At 36.5% G+C, this 17,833-nt stretch overlaps 1 protein-coding gene and 1 pseudogene across 34 annotated transcripts in view; one reads left to right on the forward strand and one right to left on the reverse strand.

Annotated features, from left to right (window-relative positions):
• NRXN1 (neurexin 1) overlaps positions 1 to 17,833 on the forward strand; it is a 1,131,792-nt gene that overhangs the window by 860,938 nt on the left and 253,021 nt on the right. The gene's annotated exons all lie outside the window — the stretch shown is intronic.
• On the reverse strand, positions 8,585 to 9,700 carry LOC116560677 (annotated as a pseudogene).

Raw genomic sequence — 17,833 nt, forward strand, 5'->3', positions numbered from 1 at the left:
AAAGTTGGCAAGAATTGACTTTTAATGAAGATGACATTTATCATGGATTGTCCTTTTAACAGCCTGTGAGAGGATACCAAGGACAAATTCTAAGTCAACCCAAATTTAAAGTTATCTCAAGCAGAACATTGGATAGGCCAGATTGAGCAGACTGTGTTAAAAAGATTCTCTTGTGCAGTGCCATCCAGCCAATCTGTTGCTGGCATTGCCAAAAATACTCAGGCTAACTGGCCAAGTTGTTCTCAGAACTGCAGCTCATATTGATTTTAGAATGTAACTTAAATCATTTAATGTTTTTTAGAACCTGAAACTAAGAATGTTCCTCCTACTCTCCTCATCTGAAACACATTGTGAATCAGAGATTGTTTAAATTGAAGAGGTCATATGTATCTTCTAGTAAACCCTAAAATTTTACATATGAGAAACTGAGACTTAAAGAGATTATGACAACTTTCTGAAATCCAGCATAGGACTAGAACTCAAGTCACTGATGTCTCTTGAGGTTGTCACTTTCTTTCTCTGTTTAATGCTGCTTCATATACTTCCTTCCTTCCTTCCAACAGGTATTTATTCAGTGATTCAGTGTTGTGGTGTGTGTGTGTGCCTGTGTGACAGAGAGACAGAGAGAATTAATTTAGATACAATTGAATGTTGCTAGTTTTCTGATTTTCAGGAAGCGTTCTAGTGTACTAAGCTTTTTCCTTCCTTCTTCCTTCCTGTGTAGTACCTACTAAGCAATTTTTTCTGTTTAGGTGTTTGGATCAAATTGCTGAACAAGATTAAATAACTACATTAATTCCATAATTTTAAAGGACTATTCTGGGGCAGTGGGGTATATAATATTTTAGCTCTGTTTATATCCCAAAGTAGAAAGATACGTTTACTATATTTATATTTATCTAATATGTTTATGATAAATATATTTAGCTATTCAAATAATATACTTTTCTATATTGTAGAAACGGGACAGCAAAGCAAATCATACAGAAAATAAACATTTATGCTGTTTTGGGAAAAAAGTTTTTCATTTTCTCTTTGGTCTAATAATGTAACTTTTAACTATTTAACACACCTGAAACTTTTTAAGTTATCTGATATTCTAGAGATAATAGACACTGGAAACTCAAAAAGGGAAGATGGTGGGAGGGGAATGAGAGTTGAAAAATTACCTATTGGAGGCCGGGTGCGGTGGCTCAAGCCTGTAATCCCAGCACTTTGGGAGGCCGAGGTGGGTGGATCACAAGGTCAAGAGATCGAGACCATCCTGGTCAACATGGTGAAACCCCATCTGTACTAAAAATACAAAGCATTAGCTGGGCATGGTGGTGCGTGCCTGTAATCCCAGCTACTCAGGAGGCTGAGGCAGGAGAATTGCCTGAACCCAGGAGGCGGAGGTTGCGGTGAGCCGAGATCGCGCCATTGCACTCCAGCCTGGGTAACAAGAGCGAAACTCCATCTCAAAAAAAAAAAAAAAAGAAAAAAAAAAAAAGAAAAATTACCTATTGGGTATAATGTTCAACATTTGGGTGATGGGTACACTAGAAACCCAATCCCCACCATTACACATGTAATATCCATGTAACAAGCACATGTACTCTCTGAATCTAAAATTTTCTAAAAATCTGACTTTCAAGGAAATTTGACATTTCTGCAAGTACACAACTAAAAACAATCTCTTTTGCCCGATTATCGTTAACATAAATTGCTTTGAAATGATAATGTGTGTCTTCTCTTTTTTCCCACTGTTTCTTTTAAGAACAGAAACCTGGTTTACTGTTTCTTTCTTTTTATGCGTGGTGTTCTTAAGATGACCACTTTTCTTAGTGATCTTTTCCTTCTCCTCTGGCGAACTGAAAGCAACTTGTAGGTCTTAGCTATGGACTTTTTGGGAAATAGATCCTTAATGTTACAGACTAAAGCAAGCAGAGCAGAGAGTTTGGAAGACCAGGGGCGTATTGCTTTAATGTCCCCAATTTTTTATATTGGACAACTGATATTTTCTCAATGTTATATACAAGGTGAATAAAAATACCTTTAGGAAAAAAGGTTATTATTTTAAATTTAATGTCATTCTACTTCCAGGCCCTTATATGTCATCCTTACATGCTATCTATCTAATACAGTTATGTGTTAGGTGAAGTGTGAAGTTTTGGCCTAGTTACGGGTTTTCAGTTAGGAATTATGTTGCTCCCAGGGTATATTTGACAATGTCTGAAGACATTTTTGGTCATCACTACTAGGTTGGAGAGGTAAAAACAGGCATCTAATGAGTGGAGGTCAGGCATGCCACTAACCAATCTAAAATTCACAGGCAAGGCCCCTGCTCCTTCCAACAAAGAATTTTCTAGCTTAAAATGTCAATAACGAAGAGTTTGAGAAATGTTGGTCTAAAAAGTTTCCGAAACTGAATTGCTCAGAAACGTTCTAAGTTTCAAGCTGAGTTGTTGACTTGGACATTTTTTAACCTAGATAAAAAGAAAGTGAGCTATAAAATTTCAGTAAGAGCTGAAACATGCATAAAACCATAATGCATTGGACTGAAAAACATATATATATCTAGGTTTCTGGTTCTGTTTTCTTATCTTGTGTGATAGAAGAAGACAACCTTTTTATTCTTTATTCATGGCTTAAATAGATCAGTGCTGATACTAGAATTCATAGCTTTTCCCTCTTTCTAACTGAACAGGAGGAGAGACTCAGTTCTAAGCACTTAGCACAGTGCTTAGGTGGCTAGGGATTCAGTAAATGCTTGTTGACTGTCTCCCTGCCTAACAGTATTCATGAATTGCTTCTCTCCAAAAAGATCCCATGTCTTTTCTTCTGGAGATGGCATCTCTTCAGGAGCAAGAAAATGTGCAGAATTATCTGAAGCCCATAATGTGAGAAGAAAATCAGAAGTAAAGTGAAAGGGAGCTCAGAAAGGGAACCTTGTCAATGGGAAGATTTGTGTGTTTACTGATTTCCCTTTTTTTCTTTCTCCTTAATGATGAGTAAATTCTGAGTTGAGTGCTACCTAGTCTATTTCTCGGAATCTCTGATACATAAAATTAAGCAGTATTTCTTTGTTATAAATATATATGAATAGATAGACATGTGTGCACATATATATGCATACCATATATATATATATTTGTGTGTGTATATTCTATCCACATGTATTCTTATATTTATAAGGATCAATAAATCTAAAAGTGTCAAGTTTTAATGCTTAAATAAAAGTTGGAAGATGAATGAGATTTTTAAGAGTGACCCATTCATGAAATTCTCCATCCAGCTAAAAATAGTTGTTAACATATTTGGGAGACAAAGGGAATCTGAAGTGTCAGAAGGAAAGGAAAACCAAATTCTCTTTACATGAATAGAATCTGATGCATCTTGGTGGTAATAACCTTATGGTTTGTCCATATTTATCAGTTATTACCTATAACTTCTCTAAAACTGTTGAGTCAGGAAGCATGTGCTCTTGGTTTGTGTGACCATGGTGTCTTACTTCAGAGGATGGCCTGTTGAATGACCTTTGGATTTGGTTCTTTGGCCACTGAGAAGGAGTGTAGTGGAAAGGGCATTGAGGCCCACACCTAGATGTTAGCACTGGCTCTAATACCTACAATTCTGTGGCTTAGCAGGCCATTAATTTCTGAGCCTCAAGTTCATGAAGTATAATTTGAAGACAATAATCTATAGCCCACCCACATTACAGGCTTGTTGAGAGGTCATGTGAGTAATGTAGTGAAATTGTAGGGAGATGATAGCATGCTACACCTGAGCCAAGTATGGCATATTACTATTTTAATGGTTATTATGATGATTTTTTAAAATTATCATTACCTCAATGACTACTAGACTGGTTATGTTGTTCTTCTGGCTTTTTAAATATTTGGACATTTCCCTTCTGAACTAAAATAGATAATTACAACAGCAATTTTTTTTCTAAGAGCTTGACATTTAGTAATTTATTTAATCCTCCCAACAACATTATAAGGTAGGTAATGCTATTATCTATTTTATATAACTGTTAAGAAGATTATTGAATGAAATACGGCTAATAAATCATAGAACTAAGATTTAAAACCAGACCCTTATTCTTAATTGCTGTGCTGCACTATGAAATTCATATGATATGAATGTCGTATGAATGTAACTAGTACAGCGGCTGTTGAATCTGAATCTAAAATACAGCATACCACCCACATCCTCACTAGGTTTTTCAAAGCGACTTTTGAAGTTATCTGTGTATTAGTAATAATAGTAATATTAATAAACATGTTGAATAAGATACAGATGCTTTACATGGATCTTTTATTTTTTAAATAAACCTTATGATAAGTACTCTTATTTTGAATTGAGAAAACTAAAGCTCTAAAAGGTGGAATAACTAGACCAGACTCACAAGTCAGTCAATGGCTGAACTGGGTTTGATAGATATAGTCTGATTCTAGAACTTTTTTTTTTTTTTTTTTTTTTTTTGAGACAGTCTGGCTCTCTCACCAGGCGCCAGGCTGGAGTGCAGTGGAGCGATCTTGGCTCACTGCAACCTCTGCCTCACGGTTCAAGCAATTCTCCTGCCTCAGTCTCCCTAGTAGCTGGGACTACAGGCATGCGCTACCGTGCCCAGCTGAGTTTTGTATTTTTTTAGCAGAGACGAAGTTTCTCGATGTTGGCCAGGATGGCCTTGATCTCCTGATCGCGCGATCCACCCACCTTGGCCTCCGAAAGTGCTGGGATTACAGGCGTGAGAACTTTTATTCCTAATCACTACATTATTTTGTCTCTTTTTTGTATGTTTTTGAATTTTTTATACCTTGGTAAATTTTTCTACCTGTATAATATTAGATGAGCTTTCTGAGGTGATGAAGTAGTATTCTAACCAGAAGGCCAATTTAGAGAAAGCCTCTCTGTTTTATGAATGCATTTTGATATAAATCATTTTCTTTTTTATTTTTGTGGGGAAGGGGATTGCTATATTCATTTAGGGAGGACTTATGATAGGATCCATCATCTGAAGAAAGACACTTAGTGCTTATGCATGTTAACCTGACAGATGATCAGAGTTAAGAGCCCAGATCTTACTTCTGTATTACCCACAATAAATAAGCCATATTGGAATGTTTGAGTGTACAGGAGGAAGACAGACAACTGATTTAGGACTACTTGTTACATGACCTTTTTTTAAACATTAATTTAATATATCAACCAAATTTTTAAAGCCATGCCCTTCATAAAATGGCCTAAGGACATGTATATGAAAATGAAAACATTAATGCTAACATAAAATATAAGACAGTAGCAGTATAAAACACATAGCAGGAAAGTCTTTTGAGGTAGGCTCACATAAAAATGGACTCGTTGTACATGTAGATGTGCACTACCTCCCGAAGACTTAATACAATTGGCATGACAAGTAATTATCACAAATATACTTATTGTGTCATTATTTCAGAGTTTTAAACTTGGTTTTGTGAATGAAGATTATTGTCTTGTCCCAGTGCTGGTTTTGCTTATTGTATTCCATCTTCAATATCCAGTTAGGAGTCTTGTACATCATTAGTTTCATCACCACTCTGATGATTCACAGGAAAGCTGACCTTAGTCATTCCAGTTATGCTTTACCATTGAGAAAGCCTTAGATATTTTGAACTAGACACAGTAATAATCAATTGGATCAAAATCTTCCCATTATCAGACTTAGTAAAAGTTGCTTTCGTATTGTGTATTTATTTGTTTATACTCTGCATCTTGTCTAAAATGAGTTTCAAGTCTTTTCTGATGAGTTTTTGCTTCTAGATTTTATAATCAGTGTTCTTAGGATAGTTATGCTCCCGATAGCACATTTACATTCCCAAGAGTTTGTCCTGACAGTTCTGATCAATTATCTCTTGGACTAGAAGATACAATTCTAGTGACAAGGAAATGATTGCAGTATAATGGAGAAATGTGGACTGTGTGTGTATTTTTTTTTTTTCCTATTCTTTTGGCTTTTTTTTTTTTTTTTTTTTTGAGATGGAGTCTCGCTCTGTCACCCAGGCTGGATTGCGAAGGCATGATCTCAGCTCACCGCAACCTCTGCCTTCCAAGTTCAAGCAATTCTCCTGTCTCAGCCTCCTGAGTGGCTGAGACTATAGGCGCCAGCCACCACACCCGGCTAATTTTTCTATTTTTGGTAGAGACGGGGTTTCACCATAGTGTTCAGGCTAGTCTCGAACTCCTGACCTCAGGTGGTCCACCTGCCTCAGTCTCCCAAAGTGCTGTGATTACAGGCATGAGCCACCACACCCAGCCAGAAGGCAAATAATTTCTTCAAAATCAAAGGCTAAAACGAAAGAGTAATAGAAAAAGAACGTTTTGGGAAAGCCAGATGTTAACAGGCAGCCCAATTTCTCCAGAATTGCCAATTTCAGTGGCTGTGTTGCCAATGTCTTTCCCTCCTGGACTTGAGGTGTAGTGGTATACACCAGGAAACAGAGGTAAGTATCTCAGTTCTAGCACCTGGCTCATCTGTTTGATCCCTGTTGTGCATAGAGTGACATTAGGACTTTTGCCCTGCCCTAGATTCCAAGAAGAACATCAAGCTAGCAAGTCCTTCAAGGGCCTCCCTGTGTCTTTTTTGTTGTTAGGCTCAGCTCATTAGTTAACATGGGACTTCCCTTGTAATTACTTCTATTTTTCTAATTAAAATTAGTGCTAAAAGATAGGGTAGCAGAGGTTCAAATATAACAGAATATTTACAAATTAGTCAAGCATAATAATACAATACCACCAAAAATATTATTGATAATTTTTCTTAATCAGTTTGCAGTATTTCAGAGCACACTATTGCCTTGTCCATAATAACCCATTATCTTCTGTTCATAGGAATGGTATTTTTTAGGAGCCTAAAAAATTCTTTTTTTGACAAATAGATAAATTCTCTTCTGTCTGTAGTTGCATAGGCATTTGTGTAAGAGTGGATTGGGTAAAGAGGGCCATGACTATTTTCTAATACTTTTCTGTAGACTCCTCTTCAGAGCAATCTCATGTACATTTGACTTTTCATTCTCAGGCAAGCAAAATTAGTTTACAGATGTTCAGTGACCAGGGAGATACATCTAGAGCTGGAAGGAACCCACGGTCATCTTATTTGTTTCCTTTCCTTCAGGCAGGTATGTCAGGAACCCTCCTAAGCTAACTGGCTTTTATTATACTTTTAAGGATATTCAAGAGGGGTGGTCCTCTGTTCATTTCTTTAACATTCTTCCAATGAATTATCGTTTCAATAGAGACTCTAGGTTAGTCCATTTATTTTTTGTGGCACCTAAGTAGACTTGATTTTGTCTCCCCTGTTCTCTTTTGCCTGAACTTAGCAAATTGTTCAAAATCATCTTCAAACAGCTAATGACTGCTATCAGAGTGACCCAGTTGAAGTAACACTCTAAACTATGTCTCTTCTAATCAAAATCCTTTTATAATAGCCCATATATTTCCAACACCCATAATAGTGTTATTATACAGTATTATAGCTCATTAATGGGACCTAAAAATGAATTGAGAGGCCTACTCATTTCCTAAACAGACTAGAATTGATATGAAATAGAATAGAAAATATGAATATTTGAATAGTAAGATTCATAATTTTTATTGAAAATTTTCATTCAATTGTAAAATTCTATATATGTATATATAGACATATGTATTTATAATATATATATAGTATATGTATAATATATATATTATTTTATTTATATATATATATTATATATATTGCTCTCTTTCACACACATACACACATGTATTTGACCCTTGAACAATACATGATTGGACTGTACAGGTCCACTTATAAATAGATTTTCTTCTGCCTCTGTCACCTATGAGACAGCAAAATCAACCCTGCCACTTCCTCCTCTTCCTCAGCCTACTGAATATGAAAATGACAGGGATGAAAATGTTATGATGATGAATTTCCACTTAATGAGTGGTCATATATTTTCTCTTCTATATGATTTTCTAGATAACATTTTACTTTGTCTAGCTTACTTTATTGTAAGAATGCAGTATATACTACATATAACATACAAAATATGTGTTAACTGCTTATGTTATTAGCAAGCCTTCTGGTCAACAGTAGGCTATTGGTTGTTAAGATTTGGGGGTGTCAAAAGTTATGCCCAGATTTTCAACTGAGAGTATATGGGTACCCCAACACCACATTGTTCAAGGGCCAAGTATACAGACACATAAACACACACACACAAACACACACGAGGCAGAGAGAGAGAGAGAGAGAGATTGAAGTGTTTCAGATGTCAGAGTTTTTTGGCTTGTGGAGTATTTGCACGATTTGAGCATCCCAGATATGAAAATATAAAGTCTGAAAATGCTCTAATGATGGCTGAGCATGGTGGCTTATAGCTGTAATCCCAGAACTTTGAGAAGCTAACGTGGGTGAATAACTTGAGGGCAGGAGTATGAGACTAGCTTGGTCACCAAGGTGAAACCTTGTCTCTACTAAAAATACAAAAAATTAGCTGGACATGGTGGTGCGTGCCTGTAGTCCCAGCTACCCAGGAGGCCAAAGTAGGAGAATCACTTGAATCCAGGAGGCAGAAGTTGCAATGAGCTGAGATTGTGCCACTGTACTCCAGACTGGGCAATAGAGTGAGATTCTGTCTCAAAAAGAGCAAAGCAAAACGAAATGTTCTAATGAGTATTTCCATGAGCATCATTCTGCTGTTCAAAATTTTTTTTTATTTTGGAGCATTTCAAATTTCAGATTTTTGGATTTAGGATGCTCAACCAGTTAAAGTGTATGCGTGTGTGTGTGTGTATTATATATGACATTATAAATTATATGTATAATAAAGATATATAAACATTTATTTATTTATTTATTTATTTATTTATTTTCGAGCTGAAGTTTTACTTAAAACGTAAAAGAAATGTTCCCCCAAAATGCTGGTGAATAAATCAATAGGATACCACGCAGTGCTCTCTTCCTGGGAGTCGGCCAGCCTATCCAAGTACAGGGTAATACACAGTACTTAATGCTGGTAGAATGTCACAGTAGTGTAGTGTTAAAGATTATCTGTGCCTAGGTTATGAAGCGATTCTCAGAATGTGTGGATTACTTCTGGGTTTACACCTTACTGGGCATGAACAAGAGCGCCTGCTCCTTGGCCATAACCAAATCCCTTGGGCCCATAGTTCTTTGGATAACATCCTTTACCATAGATTTCACCTTCTTTTTCAGTCTGAGTTGTTGATTCAAGACTCTTCCCACACTTTGCACGTCGGAAACAGTTTTTGTGCCAGGGCTTTCCAGCTCCAGTGAGCTTCTCGGCAGCATATACAGAATCCCCGCATCTGGAACGCTTCTCAGCACCTCCATATTTCTGAGCAAATTTAGAAGTGTTTGGATTTGTCGTAGGCCTGTGAGGCTGAACACTCTCTGGTGTGATGCCCAGCCTCTCGCCACGGCCCATGTTAAGCGTGCCAGCGCCCTGGCCGTAACCGTAGCCTTTTGGCCCACGTACGTCTTTCCGTAGCAGGATTTGCAGTAGATCTCTTGATTGTGAATTGCCACTATTGTGCTGTCTACATTTTTCCTGCAAACCATGCAGAGAAAGCAGCAGCGGTGGAAGCTCCTGCCATCACACGGCACCTCTTCTGTGTGGTACACGGTCCTCCCGCAGGCCCCACACTTGTTTCCACCGCCTCAGAGGGGCATTTTGAGTTGGAGGCAGGAGCACGCACCGCAGGTGGAGCTAGCGAGGCTGGCTGGAGGGAGGGTCCAGAGAGTCCGAGATCACATAAACATTTATTAAATCGAAATAAAATGTATGCTTAAAAATGTACTTGTTACCACATAAAATGTATTTTTTTCTGTGGGTCATGATCAGAAATATTTGAGATTTTTCTGACCTGTAGAACAAAGTCAAAGCACCTGGTGTGATACGAAGACTGCCGAGATCTTCTCCCAGTTTACCTCTCCAGTGCCATTGCCTTGATTTAGACATTATCTCGTTACTGTACCAAACTACCCCACACACAGTGTAAGGTTGTTTTTTGTTTTGCTTTGTTCCAACCTGATTTCAGTTATGCTGTCCCCTCTGCCAGGAATTCCATCCCCTTCCTCCATCCACCTCATCCATATAATTTTTATTTAACATTTTCACTTAGCTCAGAAATAAACTTCCCCAAGAAACTTTCCTGAATTTGTCTTTTTGCAATGGGACAAGGTACCCATTGTTTGTTCTCATGGGCCGCTTTACACAACTATAGTATAGTGATATAATTAAGAGTGGACACCTTTGACCAAATTGCCTATTTTTGAATACTGGCTCCTTTACTGCTTTGTGTATGACTTTCAGCAAGTTATTTAAGTTCTATGTGTCTGAGATTCTTAATTTGTGAAATGAAAATAATAGCTTCCACCCAACATAATGGTTAATTAAATGAGCTATTGTATGTTAGGCACACACCCCAGAGTATTTGCTCAATATGAGCTATTATTATGTTACAGTGATATGTTTGCTTCTGCTTCTAATGAGCATTCTGTGTGTGAAAACTCATATTCTGTTTGAAGATGTTTCTGGCAAACAATATTTTCATCTACTTTTATCTGAAGGTATAGAGTTTTTGAAAGAATGAACTGTTGGTGTTGGGGAGGAAAGAAAAGGATCTAGCATTCTTTTTATAAGAAGAATAAATAAGTAAACAGAGGAGGAAATCACCATCAGCTGCCTTGAAATTCAAGCAAGAGTCTTGAATGGCTATTGAAGAGGCACTTGCAAGTTTTTCTTCTGGGGTTGCATTCATGTAAGTCCTGGGCTTGTCAACTACCCAGTCCAGAGGCCTTTTGTAAAATTTTGGTTTGGCCTCTGGCCCTGAAATTTCTATTATTCAGTCAACCTGCCAGTAAACAACTTTATTTAGGCTCCAGAATCAGAAGATTCTGACAGCCTCAAAAATGTTCCAGCTGATTTATTATCGACATGTCCATAAGGGTAAAAACAAAAGAAAATTTAAGATGAAAAAAACTAAGTACCATAAAGTCTATTCCTTCTCTAGAAAATAATAGCTTCTACCCAACATAATGGTTAATTACTCCTTCCTAATAGCTTTTCTCACTAAAAATTTCACTCTTCTCTCTATAGCAATGTGACCTCAAATGAACTGTGATTTTTTTTAATATAAAGGCCAAATTGTTTTGCTTCCCAAGTTTCAGCCAAGGTAAAGTATAATGCTACCTTCAGTCAGGTATATTTCCAACTTTGCATCTATAATTCCCCCAAGCTAGTGTAGAAGGTAGATAAATTATTGCTAAAATATGCTTCTGTGCCATGTGAAGTTGATTTAACGGTTAAAACTATTAATTTCCCACAGTCCAATATTTGCAATGCATGCTTGTATGTTTGCCATGTCTCTCTCAGTCCGTCATGAACATGCCTGGGTCACTGCCTGCCTTTACCAGAATGTTTGTACATGGTCCTGAGGCAGAGACACATCCTTCTTATTAAGAGGAAGATTTAATTTGCATTCAGACAAAACATTGCTGCATTGCAATCAGAGGAATTGGAGAAAAAAAAAACCTTTGGAAAAATGAGAACGTTGAAATAAAAGCACTGTTCTATAACATTTTTATTTCAGAACAAATATGCATGGATATATATATATATATATATATATATATATATATATTTATTTATTTATTTATTTATTTTTTGAGACAGAGTCTCAGTGGGTCGCCAGGCGCCAGGCTGCAGTGCAGTGGCACGATCTCGGCTCAGTGCAACTTCCGCCTCCCGGGTTCAAGCAATTCTCCTGCCTCCGCCTCCCAAGTAGCTGGGACTACAGGCGCATGCCACCATGCCCAGCTAATTTTTGTATTTTTTACGTAGAGACGGGGTTTCACCATGTTGGCCAGGATGGTCTCGTGATCCACCCGTCTTGGCCTCCCAAAGGCTTGGATATTTTATTTCAGAGATCTCTAGAAGCCAGTCTTTCTAGTGGAGAAATAAACTGAACTCATAGTTGTCTTTCTTGAAAAGTGAATTATGCATGTAATCCTGGACCATGGCTCAGGGGCCATATATTAGAATTACCTGGGAGCTCTTGAAATAATCACAATAACTAAACTGAACTCCAGACCAATTAGCTCAGAATATTTGAGGACATAGAACCTAGGCATCAGAATTTGTTAAAGCTCCCTAGTTAACCACAATATACAGTCAACTTTGAGAACAATTATTCTGGAAATACTTAGTGGAAGAGTGTTATAAACCTAGTTATTTATAATTTAGCTCTTTGATAATACTTATTCTTTTTCCTCATGAATTAGGGAACAATTGATAATCAGGTTATTTTTTTTAACAGTTTCTCGGTAGGAAAAGGCATTTTTAAATTCTCACTGGAGCTTGTTCTTGTACTGGTTGCCAGTAGCACCAGATGCCAGTATGGTCACTGTGTTCTTAAAATATTCTGGTATCTAAACATGTGTCATAAAATTAACAGGCAGGGGTGAAGGCAGAACAATATGAAATGGCCTTCACGTTTTGCCTTCATGTTGAAGGAGAGGATTCCTCCTCCAACAAAGGATAATTAAATTCCTGGGAGAGTCTTCTTCAATCTTATTCCCTAGAGATATACTAAAATAAAAGGACTCCTCTTTTTGGCAGGGAATGATGACATTTTATAATGCACAGGGGGTGAGGCAGGAGAGCACATTTGATTATTTCTGTAGTTTTCTTTTAGTTCCTCATTAGTTCTTTTACTTTACTCATGAGTACTCAGTGTTGAGACTTAACATGAGCTCTGCTTTTCCATAAAGCCATCCCAAACTATTGATCTGCCCATTTTTACAAATATTTTGAGAATTCACTCCTTAACAAAAAAATGATCATTTCATTGTATGTAATCTATATGTCATCAGCCTATGAGTAAACCATGGAAGTTTATGGCCAAATTATATTGGTGCCGAGCCTCCAACCTGCTTGACTACAGGTTTTACTAAACTCTACCACACTGCCCTCAGCAAACGTTTTCAACATCACCAGAGGTGATTATTCATGTCTTCCAATTAAACTTAATTGTAGTTAGCCTCTGAGATTTTTTTTCAGATTCTAATAAGGATTCAAAATTCTTAAGAAGATTTTTCAAACCAGACCTCACATGAAATAGTCCCTGATATTATATATTAGTTGCTTCATGACCATTGAATCAATGGCTTTCATTTAATAAATAGTATTCATTTAATAAATAGGTTTTAGTATCTGTATCAGTTTTCAATCACCGAATAATAGATTACTACAAAGTTAGTAGCCTAAAACAACATCTATTTTTAGCTACCATTTCCGTAGATCAGATGTCTGGGTGAGCTCAACTTGCTTCTCTGCTTAGGGTCTCAAGAAGGCTGGTATTCAGGTGCCACTTGGGCTGGGCTCTTATCTTTAGAATTTGGAGATGAAACTGTTTCCAACTTCTTCAGAATGTTGTCAGTATTCAGTTCTGTGAGGCTGTAGGACTGAGGTCCCAAGTTTCCTTGCTGGTTGTCAGCTGTAGGGCATCCTTTGTGGTTTTTCCATTCTTAAACATACGTATATATTCACATAGGTTGAGTACCCCTTATCTAAAATGCCTGGGACCAGAAATGTTTCAGAGTTTGGATTTTCTTCAGATTTTGAAATATTTGCATTGCACTTACCAAGTTCAGCATCCCACATCTGAAAATCCAAAATCCAATATGTTGCAATGAGCATTTCTTTTGAACATCATATTGGCTGTAAAACGTTTCAGATTTTGGAGCATTTTGGATTTCAAATTTTCAGATTTGGCTTGTTTAACCTGTATCATTGGTGAGATCTATTGTCATATTTAAAAGTTCCACACACCCTCAAAGGGAAGACAATTATACAAAGATAAGGATCATTGCAAATCATTCTTAGATTCTGCTAAATATAGCACATCCGGAGAATACACAAGACATAAAGTAGTATGAGACTCTAGCCATCCTAAGAATACATATAACATGGTAAGATATCATGGGCAAGGAGTGGAGGTGAATGTAATATATAGATTATGTAATAATATCAATGTTTGCTTAGTATGATCGTTTCACATCATTTCTAAAGGAATTGTCCAGTTTGTCCTTCATAAAAAGTCCTGTGAGGTAGAGTCCATTGTTCCCATTTTGCAGAAGAGGAAGCTGAGACTCAGAGACCTTAAATGAATTGACAGATGTCTCAGAAACAGTTGTTGCTGAGGCTTTACCCAGAAATGTATGATATCAAAGCGTGTAAACACAACATGCTGTTACTCCCGGTACTGTACTTTCCATAAGCAGCTAATGTCCCTCACTTCTCCATGAGGATCCCTTAATTTGACTGTTATCTAGACCATCTCATATTTCTTCTTACACCTTCTACTTCATACTTCTCCACATGAAGCCCAATTAACCACTGAGGTCTTCTTCAGCAACCTCAGGGGATTGTGAGAATTAGAGAGATCTTTTCTCCTTGGCTTCTTAGGTTATTTCACCCATAGGAAAGTCTCTTGCTTTCAGAAATCTCCAAGTGAGGAGTAGACACCTCTCTCTCCTCTTGTATAGCCTCAGGCCACAGGGTCATGTATAAAATTGAGTTACAAGTTATTCGCTTCACTCCAGTGACAGTAAATACAGAGCCCTGGAAGTGACATGCCAGTGTCCCCATCTTTATTTTTGAATTTAATGGCATTTAACTTTGGTGTTTTGGTGGAGAACAGAGAGCACAGCCTCTGTAGTCTCCATTAAGAATGTATTCTTTCTTTCTTTCCTGACCCTCAGATCATCTTATATAGGTTATAAAGTGTATTATGGAAGGGAGGATTAGGTGGTGGGGGTTGCTATTGATCATTGCTCTGGAAAGAGGATCAGGCCCCATATTCTTTAGAATGTAAAGTATTTATTTATTTGTGGTCCTAATAGTTATGTTCAAGCTTCCAAAGAAAATGCAACAGGAAATGTCCTATTTGACAATGTGACACTTCAGTTCAATGCTGGTTGCATCGTATGTACTCAATAATTGTCAATTAAAAATGACTATCAAGGATTAAACTGTCATTTTAGATAACTCTTTAATGAAAAGAGAAAAACATGAACTTTCATATTTCTTATGGTCTTCTCTGCTTTCTTATTAACCACAAAATTCCATCACAAACTTTGTGTATCTTAAGCAAAAGAGAAAATACCCTGATCACAGAATAAATTCCTCCAGGTTGTGTCAATCAAACTAAATCATTTTAACTTGGAGAGTAGGGAGTGTCTTTGACATTTCTGTACTGTAACAGTTTCTCTAATTGTGCCAGGCGACTCTCATTTGTTTAAATTCTTAGCTGGAATGTATTTAAATGTGTCTAATTTGTTAGATGTAATTATAATAAATGTCGAAGTAATTAAGTGATATGACAGAATATTGGCCATAAAGGAATTAATCTTAATACTGTGTAAATCACAAGTTACTAAACAATGGGAAATTGGTCTGATGTGAATTTCAACACTGAAACACAATGTAAATCAGTATGGCCTAACAGACGGAAGATAAAACCATAATGTTAGAGAGGATGGATTTACTTTCAAAAGAAGCAAGTAATGATTCCTCCTTCAAGCTCCGTGTACTTAGCTCAAAGTGGTAGTTGCAATAAGATAAAGTATAGATGTTGTCTCCTCAGTGCCATCTTGCTTATAAACTTGGTTCTGCCCTGGAAATCCATATGGCATCATGTGTTTGTACAATGTTGGTAATTCACATTCCTAACTTAATAACTTCAACAGTAGATAAACACATGTATATACGTTAATACTCATCAAGAAAACATAAATGCTTACTGGACTTTTAAACATTCAGAATAATGACCAGTTTCTATTTGTGTGAGGTTTGATCAGGCAAGAGAACTTTAGAGGAATGCTTACCAACAAAAGCAAAATGCGCTGTCAATTCTTAACTATAAAATCCATACAGGACATTTTCTTAGCTAAGATCTAAAACAGACTGTGACAATTAGGGAGAAGCATATTGGCCAAGAAGGCTCAGAAAATAAAATGTGTTAGGAAGAGCAAAGAAAGTGTTGACAACCTTTAGACTGATTATCAAGTAGATCTGCTGTTTTCCCTGTTATCTTACAAATTGCAGAGGCCAATGGTTTGCATAGGAAAACTCAGTTGTTTCTTGTGGGTAATTTAATGGGAGAAAGTTTGATTCTAGTCTTGAGTGGACTTGATGGTTAGTGATTGATTGCCATTGAAGCAGTTACCTTCACCAATATAGCATCAGCGGTGTGCTAGGCTAAAGAAGCCTATGGAAATTTATGTCACTTTTGAAATGACTTAAGATACTATGTTTTTAATTGTTTTATATATACATACATTTTGTATTGATATATAGATAATTGTTACATATATAGTTGAAATCATTTTTGCTCAGTATTTAAAGTAAACATGTTGAATTTTCAACCCAATATTTAAGATAAAAATTAATAAGTGTTTAAATTTGTCTTACAAAAATATCTCCAGAGCCTTTGGAAAAGAAACAAAATTGAACGCAAATAATGAAGCAGAAGGTTGCCTACAAATAGTAAAAGCAGTTGTAGAAAGTTGTGTAATTAGCAGTTGACATTTTTAAGAAGAGGGAATATATGATTTTTAAATTTTAAAAATTTTATACAAAGTAAAAATACCATTTCAAAAATAATTTATTTGGAAAATGAAACATTTGTAATAATGCTGTAAAGTATATATTTACAAATAATATCTAATTAAGCCTTGTCAATATCATGAGGTTAGTCAGAATAGTACTATTGCTACTAAATCAATTTTTGCAAATTATTTTTATAAAAATATTCTTCTAAAATGCAAAATGTCTATATTCCATTGTGTGTATATGTAAATGTCTATATTCCATTGTGTGTATATGTAATGCATATTTGAAACCACGTCTTTTTTTTTTTTTTTTTTTTTTTGAGACTCCTTGCTCTGTCACCAGGCTGGAGTGCAGTGGCGCAATCTCGGCTCACTGCAACCTCCGCCTCCTGGGTTCAAGTGATTCTTCTGTCTCAGCCTCCCGAGTAGCTGGGACCATAGGCATGTGCCACCATGCCTGACTATTTTTTGTATTTTTAGTAGAGATGAAGTTTCACCATGTCGGCCAGGATGATCTCGATCTCTTGACCTCGTGATCCGCGAGCCTTGGCCTCCCAAAGTGCTGGGATTACAGGCATGAGCCACCGCGCCCGGCCGAAACAATGTTTAATCTTATTTATGGAGTTGAATTTGGTACCCTTTTTATTATTTCATATTTTTATGGTTTTATCTTAATCTTCTTGTTCCATTTCTGCCACAAAGATTATTTCGTAGTGCAGTGTTGCTATTGATATTGCTATTTCTTTTTAAGAGTAATTCTGAAGGACTTGCTGTGTAAACATCACAGGAAATAGAAGCAATTACTCTGTTTTAAGATAAAAAATTACCCTGACAATGTTTATAAGCAGAGTTTTACATTTAGGAGATTACAGACTTTATATAAGGTCCATAAAGAGTTTTAATAAATTCATTTTCCTAGTTTTAGTTAGCTTGCCAAAGAAAACAATATTATTATATACTAGTGCTAATAATGATGATTTTTCTTAATACTGCATAAAACACTGCCTGGTTCCTACTTAATTTATTGTCCTGGGTGATAGATCAATTTTGTGAAACCAAAACATAAAAATCAGTTTGACTGGACGAGGAGCATTTTGGGCATAACTTTGGTTAAGTTAACCAATTTGCTGCTGAGTTGTGTAAAAAAGTTGATCTCTTTAACACAGGCTAATTACTGGTAATTTTAAT

This window comes from Sapajus apella, unplaced genomic scaffold (assembly GCF_009761245.1).
Source record: "Sapajus apella isolate SASKATOON/1434 unplaced genomic scaffold, GSC_monkey_1.0 scaffold26, whole genome shotgun sequence".
Lineage (NCBI taxonomy): Eukaryota > Metazoa > Chordata > Mammalia > Primates > Cebidae > Sapajus > Sapajus apella.